General features: G+C 38.6%; 1 protein-coding gene across 1 annotated transcript in view; it reads right to left on the bottom strand.

Annotated features, from left to right (window-relative positions):
- The window catches only part of CDK6 (cyclin-dependent kinase 6), a 202,238-nt gene that overhangs the window by 12,046 nt on the left and 176,284 nt on the right, over nucleotides 1-13,908 (bottom strand). The window lies entirely within an intron of this gene.

Below are 13,908 nucleotides of genomic sequence, written 5' to 3'. Positions count from 1 at the left end.
GTATCCACAGAGGCATGGGTGAAACTACCTTTGAGCATCATGGAGGAATCTAAAGTACATACTATATTAGCCATGGCTCTTGGGACGCACACCAGGCAGAACAATCTGAATGAATGTCATTCCTGGGCAAAGGCATTAGACCTTCTCTTTCCTGGGTGGACACGGAAACCCAAGCCTGAAGCTCAGCAGCAGCCCTGGCTCACACCCTCACTCTTTTAGTTTCCAGCTCCCTTTTGTTTTTGCCCCTTGACAATATTTCTAATATTTTTTGCTGGTTCCATTATGCATTTAAGCAAATGCTTGCTACTTTTTTTTTTTTTTTACTTCTGCCTAGATGTTTTAGCAGAGAACTTTCAAGTCATGTAGTCCCCCATCCTGCCAGGGCCGGAGGTGCTTGCCATCCAGGAATGAGAGCTGGCCCACCAGCATGGCCTCCTTTAATACAGAGAGCGGCAAGTAAAAGTCTGACTCATAACCACTCTTTTGTGAATACTTAGCAAAACCTGCTATGGGAATACAAGAAACGTGGAGGCAGCAATTCAGCGTACAGATCAGAACGACTTTTGCCACCTGAGGGAGACCTGGCATGTGACTCTGAGGTCTGATAACTTGGCTTTGTAGCACATGTGGGTTGGCTTGACTTATATAAAACCACTGAACTCTGGCTAAAATTAACCCCTAAAGAATGGATCTTTGCATGTAAATACACAGTCACAAGACAATGGAAATGGGGCAGAGGCCAAACTGGAACCAGGATTCTCACCTGACCCAGTAGTTGGACACAAACGTGATCAAACTCCAAGAACCACCTACTGACTTCCTGGCTGAGAATTCTGAATATTTTCTATGAGCCAGTTTTATGAAAGAGGGTCAGGAACATGGAAAGGTATAATGGATTCAGAGGAAGGATGAAACCTTCCAACAGGATGGATGAACTCTTGGGTGTGCTAGGGTGGAGTATGAAGAAGTGAGAGTAAGACTGCTCCAGGGGCTGCGTGTGACACATTCTGTTTTGAAATAGGGCTCTGAGGGAAAAAGTCTGGCTGCATCAGGTCTCTGAGCTGTGTGCACCATGTAATGAAGAAACAAGGGCTGTATTTTCATTGATATTATTTTGAATATTTCCTCCTTCCTCAGGTTAGCTGAGTTAAATATCCTTTAATTCATATAATTTATGGTATACTTCAGGTGGACAAATATGAACATAATCTTTGATTACATTCTTTTTTAAATATATTTTTATTGATTTCAGAGAGAAAGGGAGAGGGAGACATAGAAACATCAATGATGAGAGAGAATCACTGATTGGCTGCCTCCTGCACGTCCCCTATTGGGGATCGAGCCTGCAACCTGGGCATGTGCCCTTGACCAGAATCGAACCCGGGACCCTTTAGTCCGCAGGCCGATGCTCTACTCTGAGCCAAACTGGCCAGGGCTGATTATATTCTTTGGGTAGTGGTGAGGAACAGTTTGGTTCTACTGCCTTGAATAATTTTATAATTGTGAGAATGATTCAGCTAAAGCACACACATGCATGAGTTGGTCTTGGCTGGTAATTACCATGACATAGAGCTGAGCTGGAAGGAAGTAGAGGGTTGAAGGAGCCAAGTTGGGGGGGGGGCGTGGGGAGGCGAATAAAAGACAGTGAAAGACTGAGACGGAGAGAGAGATGGCCAGATAGAGAGACAAGCTGAGGAGGTCCAAAATAACTCTGAACTGTTTCTTCCCCTTGTCTAAAAATGTGCCCCTGCTGGAAATCTTTCTAGAGGCCCTGCATGAAGACTGAAGACGGGAGAGGAATGTTCAATTACATACCACGAGACAGAGGCTCATAAAAGATAAAAAGCCATGCATTTTTTCCAAATCATTGCAGGGAAAGAATCCACTAAGCTATCCCATCTTGTCTGGTTTTAGACATAAACCTCCTCACAGGTGACACACTCACTAATTCTTTTTAACTAATTATATAAAGATAAAATTAGCAATAGAGATATTCTACCCAGAGTAGTAAATTTGAAGCCTATTTTTACTGTTTTAAAAAATATTTCTTCCTTATATACACACTTTCTTTTAGGGGGTGGGGGTTCAATAATGAAATGGAAAGATTACACCTACCAAAAAACATTCCCAAATAAAGACTGTGCAATTGCTTTGACTGGAGAAACACATTAAAAATCCTTTTATTATACAGGACAAGATTTAAAGGTCAGGAACTTTTGTGCATTTTGCTATATCAAAAACTACAATTACTTACTATAAATGACTTTCCAGTAGTTTAACCAAATGCTTGGGTAATGGTACACAAACATTATCTGCTAAAGACCTTTGTTGAATCTAAATGTCATGAATCTCACTTCTAATTTTATACCTCCATTTCTTTTCTCTTCACCTCACTATTTCATGGCCCTGAGCCTCCTTCTATTTGGAATTCTCACATAAACTACAGAGAAGCCTACTGGAAGGTCTTTAACATCCTACCCTTTGAAAGCAATTTATTTGACAAAATAAACAATATTTTGGGGAAAATACCTGAAATTGGACATTGCTATAAGTTTTTATGAAAGAGAATTTTAGGTTATTTCCAAGCATTTTCCTCAAGTATTTTCCTTCACCATTATACTTGATACTAGTTAATGCTGATAAGATAAACTCTATGAAAGAAATACATTTTTCATTTATACATATAAGCATTTTTTCCTAACTAAAAGGGGATTATTGCAAAATATAATAGCAAGATCGCATTCATTTCAAACTATAGCAAAGTCAATTCTCTTCTCAGATCACCTTAGGCACAGTCATGCCAAAACAAGTATGGTGATTGGGGGTTTTTAGCAAGGATTTCCCCCATGGCTTTTTTGAATTTGTGAGAGTTTATAAGCCTTAATGTTTTCCATGCCTTTAATATGCTGATTTTTTTTAGGATATTTGTTGACTTGGGGAAGGGCATAAACTTTGGTGATGGACATCCTGTGTGTGAACCCCTTCCAGCCAGTTCTCCCTGAAGGATGTTAGGAAAGTCTCGTAGCCTCTTTGAACATATCTGCTTCACCTGTAAAATGTCCAGTTTACAGTAGACCTACTAGCAAGTGGCAACCAAATACCCACACACTTTTTCACACTCATACATGGTAGGTATCTCCTTTGTTCCTGGCCACCAATATACACAGATGATAACGTAAAGTTTTCATGTGGTGAACAAGAAAGGAAGGGGCCATTAGTCACCATATGGTGGGTGTCCAAGTCATATTCAAGACTTCCTCTGAGCTCACTATATATTCTCTGCACCTATTACAAGTCCTATACCTTTATCACCAAGAAAAGAAAAGAATAAATGTCAAAATTTCCAAGAAGGATTAATTAATTTTGAATTGGCAGTCTAACTTCTTCTTCTGCATGTTATTTAGCTAAAAACTCTTTTATCAGTGAAGAGAATTTTCTTGGGTCAAATTACAAAGGAACTAAGTTTCAGATGACATGGCTTTCTAAACAAACAACAAAAAGAACATATAACTATCCCTCACAATCTCAATAAACAGTGGAAAACAACATTCAGAAGCAGGGTATGTTTTCTAGCAGATGAGAAATATATGCTGATGTGTCTGTTATAGAAAGGAAATGATTCATGCAGAATGGAAGATGACAGATTCGTATAGTTATAATACTTTCATTGTACTGAGAAGAAGAGGAAGTCACAGATCACCCTATAGAACACCTCTGTAACTTGCACTTGACCTGCAGCTATGTTTTAGCTGTTATGTTTCTTTATTAGAAGAGGAATTTTCCATATTCATAAAATGACCTTTTGAAAAATATGACCTAGGGCAGTGGTCGCCAAACTTATTAGTCAACCGAGCCAAATATCAACAGTACAACGATTGAAATTTCTTTTGAGAACCAAATTTTTTAAACTTAAACTATATAGGTAGGTACATTGTTATTAACTTAATTAGGGTACTCCTAAGCTGGCCTTTGCTAAAAACGTCCTCAATCTGAGGGGTCGACCTCAGCGAACGTACCCCCACTTCTCCTAACGCCACTTCTTCAAAATAGACTCGCCCAGGCCGAAAACCGACTTCTGCACATGGGCCACTAAGTTTCAATCGCACTGTACGTGCGCACCCGCACGTGGTATTTTGTAGAAGAGCCACACTCAAGGGGCCAAAGAGCCGCATGTGGCTCGCGAGCCGCGGTTTGCTGACCACTGACCTAGGGAATGTCTACTCTTTTATACTTGCTCCCATGTTCAGTTCTAGAGCTGATATCTGTTAAAAATATTTATTACCTTACAATACCACCTATTTAAGTAACCAGATTAAGCAAAAAAGCAATTAATTGATTTATTTTGTAAACACTAACTCAGTGATCACTCATTAAGCACACAGGGCTGCTTTAGATGCTGGGAGAAAGCCACTCTCCAAAAATATGTATTAAATAACATGTGGCCTTAATATATACTATACAGATATTTAAATTATGTTATACATTTTAATACAAATATATTAAAATATAAATATCTATAAATAAATATACATCTATATAGTACATACTACCATAATAATCCTTGTCCCCATGGGAGATAATTAACTTAGTTTTAAACTTGTTCCTTTATTATAATGTATAAAACAATACTTATGAAATCTGAGAATGAAAACCATGCAAAAAAGGTAATCATACCTGAGTATTGTCCACACAAAAACTGAGTATTGTCCATTCAAAAACATGAATGCACACAGCAGCACAATTTATAACAGCCAAGAAGTGGAAACAACCAAATGTCCACCAACTGATGAAGGGCTATACAGAATGTAGTAGAGCTATACAAGGTGGTGCTTTTCACTCAGGCATAAAAAGGAATGATGCACTGATACAGGCTACAAATGGATGACCCTCAAGGATGTTGTGCTAAATAAAGGAAGCCAGTCACAAAAGAGCATGTATTTATGGTGTGATTCTGTTTGTATGTATAGAGGAGGTAAATCTATGGAGTCAGAAAATCAATTAGTGGTTGCCTAGGATGGGGCACCTTGGGGGGAAATGAGTAGTGACTGCTAATGGGCATGGAGTTTCTTTTTGGGTTGATGAAAATATTCTAAAATGGATTGTGGTGATGGTTGCACAACTCTGTGGATATACTAAAGTAAAAACCATTGGATTGTACAATTTGCATTGGTGAATTGTGTGGTATGTGAATTATATGTTAATAAAGCTGTTTAAAAAACGTAGTTAAGAAGCTATATTTCCAGGAAACATTAGAATCCAAAGGTCAGTGAAAACTGCTAAAAAAATGGCTTTAGGCCTAAATATACAAAAGGCTTAATTAAGTACATGGTTAAAGTACATTATATTTATTTTACCATATATTCAATGAAGTATCTATTTGAAGACACGTGCTCTGAAAGTTCTGAATAACTGACTAATATGATCTGAATTTCCCAAACACCTGATGTATCAGATCAGGATGAAATAGTAAACAACAACAACAACAACAACAAAAATGTCTGTACAAAAAGGGCATTCTTTTTTTTTTTTTAAAATATATTTTATTGATTTTCTACAGAGAGGAAGGGAGAGAGATAGAGAGTTAGAAACATCGATGAGAGAGGAACATCGATCAGCTGCCTCCTGCACATCTCCTACTGGGGATGTGCCCACAACCCAGGTACATGCCCTTGACCGGCAAAAAGGGCATTCTTATACAACTACTATTTTATGCTTTCCTCTGGAAGGTTAGATTATATAGAATTTGTTTGTTTTCTGCATTTTTCTATTATTCTGTACTTAGCATATTATGAGTACTAATTACTTTGAAAATCAGAAAATCTGACCACGAATTCTTGCCATATATTGCATGCATGCAGTCTGTTCACCTCTCCTCTTCCCTACTCCTATGCTAACCCACTTCTATTACTCGTTTACTTGTTGGTCTCTATAGACAAACTGGAAGCTCTCTGAGGACAAGGCTAACACCTACTTGCTTCTGTAGCCAGAGCACAGGATTTACTGCCCACTCTGCCCATAACTGGCACTCATTTAATACATAAGAACGGTTACTGGTCCTCCTACCAAGAAAGCTTTCTCTCTCTCCTTCCCATCACCTTTATCCCTCCCATCTCAAAATTCGCCTGTTTGCTTAATTTCAGGGTAATTCAAGTGCAAGCACAGATACGTATATATAAATAGCTATACTCACACTTAGAGCCCAACTGGATTTGATTTATATTGTTGTATCCATTTATGCTTTAACTGGTCTGTGGCACTTGACAAGATCTGCCTGCAAATAATGGGTATTTAAGACCAGGGCTGGCTGACAATTAGTCCCCTATATCTAAACTCTTGCCAAAACCATCAGAGAAGCAACAAGAGGTACAAAGGATGGGAGCTTTGCCCTTAGGTGCTGACTTCGCCCACATATGACAGGGATGGGCTCCTTGGAAGACAAAGAAAGACAAGTGTTGAGAAAAACTGTAGCAAAGGCAAAACAGAGTGAGGGATTAAAGAGGGTGTGGAGGGGAAAGAGGCACTTGAAGAAAACCAGTCCAGAAAGAAAGAGGGCTGTTGGGAAAGAGTGCGGGAGGAAAAATGTAGAAGCCCAAGTAACACAGGGAAGGACTGGGGCAAAAGAAGAATCTGAGATGAAGTTCTCTCACTGAGACAGAGACCAACAGGAAAAAAATACCTCTATGAGGGAAGGGAGGGGCCACTCACAGTGAAGACCAGATGAACATGTTAGAGAGTGTGCTGCCATATCTGTCCAGTTCAGGGGATGCTGAGTCTGGTAATTTCCTTCAAAATAAATAGCTGAATTAACTTGTCCTTGGTACCAGATGTGAATAATTTATTTCTACTCAGAGGGCTCATATTTACTGGATTATGAGTAACTTCCGAGAGACAGAGAGAAAGAGACAGACAGAGAGACACATGTCACCATTTTTCAATCCGAGACTGAGAATTAAAATTAAACCAGAACTCATCAAACCACTTGACATTTCTGAAACATTACGAAACTTACAAATTAATGTATTCACTGACTTAAGTCAACTTTATCTATGACTAAAGAAGCCTAATTGATCATTAAATTAAGATAAAAAACATTTTTATCACTTCCACAATTACTGAGAACCATTTGCCAGAAATAATCACTTCTCTTAAATACTTAAAGAATTGTCTTTTCTTCCAGTGCCATCTCTTCCTGTCTTTGTCAGCATGAGCTGCCCTAACAAAATACCATAGGCTAAAACAACAGAGATCTATGTCCCACAGCTCTGGAGGCTGGTAAGTCCTACATAAAGGTGTCTGGTGAGGACTCTCTTTCTGGCTTGCAGACGACCACCTGCTTGCTGTGTACTCACATGGCTAAAAGAGAAAGCTCCCTGGTGGCTCTTATAAGGGCCTTAATCCCATCTTGTGGGACCCATCCTCTTGACCTTATTTAACCCCATCTCCAAATACTATCAAATTGGGGTAAGGGCTTCAACATCTGAAATTTTGGGAGGTACACAAACATTCATTCCACAACACTTCCTTCCTCATGTTACTAAAACAGTACCTTTCATAACCTTTAAAATTAGAAAGCTGGGCTGGCATATTCTTGCCCAATAGGAGCAATAAACATGATTTGTCTCATTCTGCCTCTGGGATCCAAGCATTTGTTGTATATACTTTCTGGTAAGTTTTCTTGCCAAATTACATGTTCATTACTCCCCAGCGCCTCCCTTATCTCTTGCTCTCCAATCATACTGCTCAGGGGAGTTCTTAAGGCAGGAAATAAATTATGTATTAAGCACTTTCTAAAGACTGGGTTCCTAAATATATTATTGCATTTTCATTCTCATTCTCACCCCAAAGTCAGCCCACTAGCAAGCACTAAGTATTAACTCTCCATTTGAAAGAAAGTTCTAAAATCAGGAAAAGAAATCTGAGTCAAACCTAAGAAGCAATCTTGCAAGGGTGAAGCATTTATATTAGTATTACTAATTACTAGGAAACTAGAGGCAAGTCCAGGGTCTGTGACCCCCATGGAATCACCCATCTCACTACGGGCAATAAGCCTGCTTAATAGACATCTCAGGCTTAATACCCTGGGGAATGCTGTCTTCTGTCTCTACATATAACCACCGAGTTTGGATGACGGTCCTTCTCCCTTATGGAAATTCCAGTTGTAAAGCTCACTGCATTTTAAGTTGGGCTTGGTATTGAAAAACTTTAATGACAACATGCTGGAAGATCATTTGGGGCAAGGGTGATGGTGTGTGAAGACAGAATAGATTATCAGAGATTACCAGGGACACCTGGCAAAATCATTGCTGTAGATTAATTAGTCAGGCTTTAAGTAGTCACCTTCACTCTACAGAAGAAATGTGAACTAAAGACATCACTCAACCAAACTGGAACCTCACCATATTCCATAACTGTCTCACAACTCCCAGCCTTTCTTCATAGTGTGCCTTCCAGGGATAGAAAGAAAAGCTGTAACAAGGAGTGGTCCGTAAGTGAGAATCTCAGAACTCATGCTCCTCAAGATCTGGTCATTTGCGGGTACAGCACCCAGGAATAAGGTCACCAACTAGTCCAGATGGTTCCAGTTTTAACCCTGAAAACCCTATATCCTAGGAAGCCTCTCTGTCCCAGGCAAACTAGGATGGCTACTCAACCTATCCACAATATCCAGGACGAGAGGTTATCGAAAATAAAATTTAAGAAAAGAACAGTCTTTTAAAAGTATTGTCATTTCAAATGGCTGTTTTGAAAAAAATCAGACTAGCATCTCTCAAAACAATAAGAACAAAAGGTGGTCCAACAGACAGGTGTCATTCTCTTTTTTTCCTAATAACTCACTGCTACTCTGTAATAAGGGTACATACCGTCATTCAAGATATTATTCCTCTCGTTCAGCAAAAGGCCTGGTAAAACTATATACATCTTGCTCAGGGAAAGAGCACTGCCTATGACAGTCCTCCTGGTTAAAGTAACGGTCTGAAGGAAGTACATGATCAAAAGAGGTGGCCATCAACAGAGATTGGGGTAAAGCTACCTACTTATCTGGAATTACAAGAATTCATTTTGTCCAATCTGATTGACTGGTAGCAGGTAATAAGTTGTGAGCTGGGATGAGAATGACTCTGAACTGCTCTCTAGGTATAGCAGGAAAGTGCTGAGATTAATCAGCAACATATGCCACAGTAAACAAACCAGCTATGTGAATCAAGGTGAATTGATTCAAGTTTTCTCTCTTTGACAGACTGACATCAAAAGCAATACATAAAGAAGTTAGAAAATGTAAAACCTACTTAATGGTGACATACTCCTAAGAGCTAATATTACATAACATCAATTATTTTCTGTTTTCCAAAAAAAAGAGGATAAGATGGTATCTCTAAAGATCTCTTTCAAACAAACTAAGGAAGGCACTATACCCCAGAGCAGGATCTGAATTCTGATTGTACAGTGGGGCCTTGACTTACGAGTTTAATTCGTTCTGAGACCAAGCTCGTTAAGGAGCTCGTTAACTCAAATTACTCTGTCAACTCAATGCAAAAAATCGGCCGATAGACAGCTGGTATCTCAAAAAACTCGTTAGTCGGGACACTCGTAAGTCAAGGCCCCACTGTATATGGTAGTCAGTCCTCGGTTGAACAAGAGCAAAGAAACAAGAAAGGGGTTAGCAGTCATAACAAAGCTGAGACTGAATGTGACTCAAACCTCTATAAAGAAAAGAATCAAGGACATATAGGGTGGGGTAAAAGTAGGCTTAAAGTTGTGAGTACGTGAAATAGAGTTTATTCTTGTATTATTATTAATTATTGTATTATTTTTGTATTATTTTCTATATAAACAACTGTAAACCTACTTTTGTCCCACCCTGTATTTTAAAGAATTATTTGTACCCACACATTTCCACCTACCCTCTTAGAGTTTTTATCTTATGATGAGGAGCAGTAGTAAGCTTTTCCTTTTCCCCACCTTTCTAAATTGTAAAGGCACCTGGTATCCTGTATGAATATAATATTCCTATCCAGCACATTTTGGGTGAAATCCAATAATGTGTGATAACTCAACAATTTAGCACAGGAAGCAAAGCCCACAACATTCCTTAGAAATTTCACAGACTATCTAGACAGAACAGATCCATTTGAATGGGATATTTTTTTTCTGTGATATTTGAAGAATGCAGTTTTCATGGCGGACACATTGGATTTGTGACAGATGCAAATCTAGATACGAAAAAACACACACAATTAAATGATTCAGACTCCTGCAGTTTGCTTCCACAGACCTTATTTCTGCCCGGGTCAAACAAAGGAAAGTTGGTGTTTGACAACTGTGGGTGACTCATCAGAGGAAGTTCTTACCATATGGATGTTTGTTGAAATAAAGCTGGTTAACAAAGCCAGCCTTTTTTCTCTCTGTGGGCCAATGAGGGTTTCATTTTAGGAAATGGAAGTGTCAATGTGGACAAACTGTCCTGAAGTATTTATAGCATAATGTGTACTTTCCTAAAACCGCCTTTGAACAAAGAATATGTGAATGGAAAATGAGATCTGAATTTATTTCACTCTCGTGTCATCCGAACTGTGTTCTCTTCTTAAAACCCCTTCAGCACAGTGACATATACATAATACGACAGGGAAGTGCTAACACTACACTGGGTTGTGCCAGTGGTTTCCCAATTAATTTTAAGAGCTCTTTATTCATTAAGGACATTACATCTTTTTCAAGTTCATTGCAAACATTTTTCTCCAGGAGTACCACATGCTTTTAAACTTTGCAGCATTTTTATTTTTTGATGAACAAAGGTTTTCAATATAGTCAAATATATTAATATTTTTCTTTGTGACTTTTTCATGCTTTGAGAGTCTATCTCCATTCTTGGGTCATCAATATTTCCCACAGTTTCTTTATCCTTTTATGGTTTCATTTTTAGTATTTATTTGCACTGTGGTGAGAAATAGAGAGAATCTAACCAGATTACCATTTCCCCCCTCCAATAAGTTGACCAGTTACCCTATCTCATTTGTGGAACAAGCCATTCTGTCCTCCAGGATTTGTGATTTATGATAAATTACATCACTTCCTAAACTGGGGACTTTTTTCTGGCTCTCTATTCTGTTTCATTAATGTCTGTCATTTCTTCTGCTGGAACCAATTTGTTTTTATTATTGTAGCTGCATAATGCATTTCAGTGCTTGGTGGCGGGAGTTTCCCTTTATAACTTCTTTTTTAAACAAAAAATTCTTGGCTATTTTCACCAATGTAACTCTTCCCAAATGCATTTTAGAAAATCCCACTGGAATTCTTATTGGAGTTGCATGACCTATAAATTAATTTGCAAAGACCTTGTCTCAATATTCAATTTCCTCTAATATCTTTCTAGTATTCAAATATTCTCTACATCTCTGTAAGTCTTTTATATCTCTCAATCAAGTGGTATAGTTTTCCTAATAGTATAGATCCCACGCATTTGTTTATATTACTCTGCATTTGGTTTTTCCTGGGAATGAGATGGAGCTGCTACCAGCTGCAGAAACTGTCACTCTTGTCTGAGGTCATAATCCAGGCTGTTCTCTTAAATCATGGGTTATGCTAGATTTGAAAAGTAGAAGCAGAAGAAAAACAAGGGACACGTGGGGGATGGTTTATATTCATAGTGTGAACGCTGTGAACCTCCTAGAAAAGCTTTAAAGGTTAAATAAAAAACATGTACCCAAAAGCACCGGGGGTTAGTGAAAAAGAGAAATAATGTGCTAATAAGCACTTAGAGCGATGACTCATTGCATTGGATCATCCTTGGGAAACTACCTACTAAGCAGAATTTAGCTGCTCAGGCGTTATTTTTGGTACACAATTTATTGCTACTTCCTCTTGGGAAAAAAATGATTAAACTCCGGCTTCCTAAAAAACATGAAAATGGTCATCCGGGCAGACCAGCCTGTCAGGTAACGACACTATTTCTAGAACTGGGGAGGGTTGTTTCCCCTGTAAAAAGACTCCTTTAAAACAAGGCAGAAGCACTTAGCCACGTGGAATGGAAAGAGGGATAAACCAGGAGACAGAAGATCCAGCTCCTAATGTGGGCTCTGTAACTGATTAACAAATTACTGGGTGCAGGCAGGCAGGCCACAAAACCTCTGCTCATCTGTTAAAGAACAGATATCACACTCCCGACCCACTCTAAACCACCCACGTCACGTAACCTCTGCTCATCTGTTAAAGATCAGATACCACAGCTGCTGTCCCACAGACATGCTACAAAAATAATAAACCATATGGATGAAGCAGAACTACTGAGAAGTAAAATTAGCTGCTCGGTAGAGGTAATGCCATCAACCAGTAGCAAATATAATGAACTCTCACTCATTCTAAAATTATTCATTTTCATTAATACTGTATTACCTTCTATCCTTCCCCACCTCCCTTGATTTCCTTTCCCTGGTTCCTCATAGCTAACTATGCAAAAAATAAAAAAAAAATCCAATGCTGTTGTTTTGGCCCTATGACTGGACCAAATCTCTGAATTTAATTTATCCATGATATTCTGCTGTGCTATCTTCAAAGATTGCTGGCTCAAAAAACTTTACAAGTGATGTATGTAGTCAGGCCCTGGCTGGGTAGCTCGGTTGGTTGAGTATCGTCCTGATACGCCAAGGTTGCAGGTTTGATCTCTGCTCAGGGCACATGTAAGCAACAACCAATGAATGCATAAATAAGTGGAACAAAAAATCAATGTCTCTCTCTCCTCCCTTCCTTCCCTCTCTCTTAAAAAAAATGGCGTAGTCAGGAAAATGACACATACAGGTTAGGGCAAAATTAGGTTCACAGTTGTTTGTCTGGAAAAATAATACAATAATTAATAAATAATAAGAATAAACTCTGTTTCATGTACTCACAACGATAATCCTACTTGTGCCCTACCCTGTATGGGGGAAAATGCGTTTCCTTATTCAGTACCTATAGTAGTAAAGCCAATAAGAGCACCTCTCCTCCTTTAAATGAGCTTGACTGTGGCCTTTTCTTATATTGATGAGGAAACTGAGGTCATGGGAGGTTAAGTGACTTTCTCAAGGCTCGATGTGTATTCTGTTCTTTCCTTCCTTCTTTCAGAGAATATTTATTGTGTCAGATGCTGTTCTGGAGGCCAAAAATATTGTAGTAAATGAAATGTACTTCTGAATGCATCAAGAAATTGTTGTTAGAATGTGTTTTTGCCTGATTAAGTGGTGAGTTTGAACACTTTTATTCCTATGCTTATTTACTGTTGGTAATACTTCTGTGAATTTCTACTTCTCAATTTCCAACACAGCCAGATAACTATGCTTAATGCAATGGGATAAGAACTAAAGGTAAGAGATATTTTTCTATTGTTACAAACAACCCTGAAACATAGACATAACTCTCCTCATTTTATAAATGAGGAAGCTGGGGCTTAGGAGAGTTGTGTAACTTAAACAGACACAGTCATGTATGTGGTAACTGTAGGAGCTGGAATCAATATTGTTAATTATGATTTCTTATTGATACTATTTTATCATATATCTAAATGCAAGCCACCATAAGTTTAAATGCAATCTATTATATATTTAAGTGCAAATGACCACAGCACATTAAAAAATACGTTACAAAATAAATATTAAGGTCAACCTTTGGCCTCAGTACAAAATACTTAATTTATTTACAAAACAAATCAATTCATAAGAATGAGGTCATATGCAAGTATCACATGATCTCACTCATATGTGGAAGTAACAAAATAAACTGATGAACGGAGTGGATCCAGACACATGGAATCATGGAACAGAGTATGGAATCTTGGAGGGAAGGTGGGTGGAAGGTAATCAGCCAAGGTCCTTGTATGCATATATGCATGGTCCACAGACACAGACAACGGGGCGGTGAGGGCCTGAGGTGGGGGGC

This window comes from Myotis brandtii, unplaced genomic scaffold (assembly GCF_000412655.1).
Source record: "Myotis brandtii unplaced genomic scaffold, ASM41265v1 scaffold48, whole genome shotgun sequence".
NCBI lineage: Eukaryota > Metazoa > Chordata > Mammalia > Chiroptera > Vespertilionidae > Myotis > Myotis brandtii.
The sequence above is the reverse complement of the archived record's forward strand: the minus strand, read 5'-3'. Positions and strand labels throughout refer to the sequence as shown.